Source organism: Taudactylus pleione, unplaced genomic scaffold, assembly GCF_031769625.1.
Source record: "Taudactylus pleione unplaced genomic scaffold, aTauple2 ptg000431l, whole genome shotgun sequence".
Taxonomy (NCBI): Eukaryota; Metazoa; Chordata; class Amphibia; order Anura; family Myobatrachidae; genus Taudactylus; species Taudactylus pleione.
Window position 1 is genome coordinate 1867741 of NW_028284833.1, and position 3459 is coordinate 1871199.

The 3459-nt window shown below is 37.8% G+C and overlaps 1 pseudogene; it reads left to right on the top strand.

Annotated features, from left to right (window-relative positions):
- The first annotated feature begins 315 nt into the window (after nt 1-315).
- LOC148506013 (protocadherin gamma-B2 pseudogene) lies at nt 316-2844 on the top strand (annotated as a pseudogene).
- Nucleotides 2845-3459: the final 615 nt, after the last annotated feature.

Consider the following 3459-nt stretch of genomic DNA (forward strand, 5'->3'; position numbering starts at 1 on the left):
CACACACACTGCAGATCTGCAGGAAGACACACAGCCATTTTCTGGATTCTCTTACAATACAAATATTGGATATTTGCTGTTATTTTCATACAAAGTTGGTTTCATCACTATATACTGCATCTGTTCCACTGGATTACAAATACTGATCATACAAAGGCTTGTTTTTCTGGCAAATTTCACATACTGAGAACAGCTGAGATGAAACCTAATACACAGACATACAAAGGAATCAGATGGCAAGTAATATTTCCCTTCTTATTATCATGGCTGTGTCATTCAGTCTCTGGTCAGATTCATTATTCTATTGTAGAAGAGATGAGAAAAGACTCTGTTATAGCAAATATTGCAGCAGACCTTGGATTAGATATTAAACAGCTCTTATCTAGAAAGCTGAGAATTGTATCACGTGTGTCAGAGAAATATTTCTATGTAAATATAGATAATGGAAATCTGTACATTAAGGACAGGATAGACAGAGAGACACTGTGTGGGGCAGCAGCTACCTGCTTCCTAACCTTTGATGCTGTGGTTGAAAATCCTTTAAATGTTTTCATAATCAAAATAGAAATTCAGGATATAAATGATAATTCACCAGTGTTTTTTCATGAGACATATAATGTAGAAATTACAGAATCTACATCACCAGGGACAAGATTTGCTTTACAAGGTGCAGAAGACCCTGACATTGGGAGTAATACAGTACAGACATACAGGCTCAGTGATAATCAGCATTTTACACTAACTGAGAAAACCAGCAGTGATGGGAGTAAAGTTCCAGAACTTGTGTTAGAGAAACCTTTAGATCGAGAGACACAGAATATTCATAAACTAATATTAACAGCTTTGGATGGAGGAAAACCTGTGAGATCTGGTACTGCAGTAATAAGAATCATTGTTACTGATGTTAATGATCATTTCCCAGTGTTTTCTAATGAAGTATATAAAGTCAGTATACATGAAAATAGTCCCATCAATACTACAGCAATCATCATCAATGCAACAGACAGAGATGAAGGTGTTAATGGACAGATCACATATTCCTTTAGCAAAACATCAGGAAATATTCACCATACTGGTACTTTCCATATCCATCCTATAACTGGTGAAATTAAAACTAATAGTAAACTAGATTTTGAACTGACAAGTAACTATGAGTTGTCTATACAAGCAAAAGATGGAGGTGGCTTTGTTGCACATTGTAAGGTATTGATAAATATAATAGATGAAAATGACAACGCTCCTGATATATTCATTACATCATTATCTAGTCCTATTCCTGAGGATTCTCCAACTGGGACAGTGATAGCTCTAATAAAAGTCAGTGATCAAGATTTTGGAGCAAATGGAGAAGTTGACTGTAAGCTTATGGAAGAAATATATTTCCATTTAATGTTATCATCTGACAGTTATTACAGAATAGTTACTACAGGTTCAATGGACAGAGAAAAAGCATCTAGTTATAACATCACAATATTAGCCACTGACAGAGGATCTCCCCCACTGTCCAGCAGAAGATCCATCAGATTGGAGATATCAGATGTTAATGACAATCCACCAAGATTTATGAAATCTACTTATGTTGCTTATGTGCCAGAGAACAACTTACCAGGAGCCTCAATATACAGTGTACAAGCATCAGACCCTGATACTGGAGACAATGCTAAAATAATTTATTCACTAGTCACCTCTAATACAGATGATCTATCAATATCGTCTTATCTGTCCATCAATATAGAGACAGGAGTTCTCTATGCTCAGAGATCATTTGACTATGAGCAGCACAAGGAGTTTCTAATACAGGTAACTGCTAGAGACAATGGATCCCCATCTCTGAGCAGCAATGCAACATTCATTATCCACATAGTGGATCAGAATGATAATGCTCCAAAGATCTTGTACCCATCAGCAGACAGTGGTGGCCCAGCTGTGTTTGAGATGGTCCCTTTTGCCTCTGAACAAGGTTCTTTAGTAACTAAGGTGGTTGCAGTGGATGCAGACTCTGGACATAATGCTTGGCTCTCGTATCACTTCATACAAGTGTCAGAATCATCTCACTTTATCATCAGTCAGCACACGGGTGAAATCAGGACATCACGTGTCTTTCATGAGAAGGATACATTTGATCACAGGGTGGTGGTGAATGTGAAGGACAATGGAGACCCCTCTCTCTCAGCTACAGTTACATTACATCTTGTTATTGCAGATAATTTCCAACAGGTGGTTCCTAAATTAAGTAAGGAACGCATCAGTGATGATGCTCAATCTAATTTGCAGTTGTACTTAGTAATTGCCCTAGCACTAATTTCCTTCCTATTTATTCTAACTGTTATGTTAGTCATTATATCAAAATGCAAGAAGTCTCAACCACCCCCAATTTTTGGCCCTTTAAGTTCAAATTTATATCCTCAAGTTGATCCCAGGATCCTCTCTCAGTATACAAATGGGACACTGACACTTCCATACTCGTACAATGTGTGTGTGGCTTTGGATTCCACTGAAAGTGACTTTACTTATATGAAACCAAATCAAAATGTCCCTGTGGGTAATCTCATTGATGCTGATGATTCGGGACTTGGAAATGAAGGTGTAAAAGAGGATTTACTAACAAGCAGTTTGATTCAGGTAAGTTATTGTAAAATGCAAACATAGGCCCAAGTACAGATGGAATAAGTTTATTAGAGACAAATGTGCACTTTGCTAGTTGTATGGAGCCCACTATCTGCTGAGCCCACTAAAGTGAACCACATGCACAAAGATATTATGCTCAGTGGGCAGAGGGTATATGGTGAGACACTTAAATTGTCATTGTTCCACATTTATTAGGTCATTCATTCTGTGAAATGACAAGTTACAATATAGGGCAAAATGGTATTCATGGTAGCATGGCTGGTATAGTGCATTACTGCTTTACAGCCCTAAGGTCTTGAGTTCAATTCTTGACCAAGGCACGATATGTGTGGAGTTTGTATGTCTCTGCATGCTTGCATTGGTTCCTGTAGGGTGCTCCTGTGTTCCTCCAAATGCCAAAAAACATACTGTTATGTTCACTGGCTTCTGACAAAAAAAACCCTAGTGTGTATATGTGTATATAATATATGTTAGCAAACATAGACTGTAAGCTCCACTGGGGCAGGGCCTGATGTAAATGACTGAAATATCCCTGCAAAGTGCTGCGGAATATGTATATGCTATATAAATAGCTGTTAATAAATAAATAATCTGCAACATTGCAAAACAAAATTCAAATTCAAATATTGCATTGCAACTTCTCCACTTTACCTCTGTCCAAGATTTGACAAATCTCCCCATGATGAGTGTTAGTTCCAGGGACGGAGAATCCCTCTTACTGCAGGCTATAGTTGAGTGGTGATATGATTAGGGAAAAGTTGTACTTTGTTGGTGTCCTTCCTTGTTAGTATTGGTTTGGAACCAATACATATTGTGAGCCCTGCAGGCTTT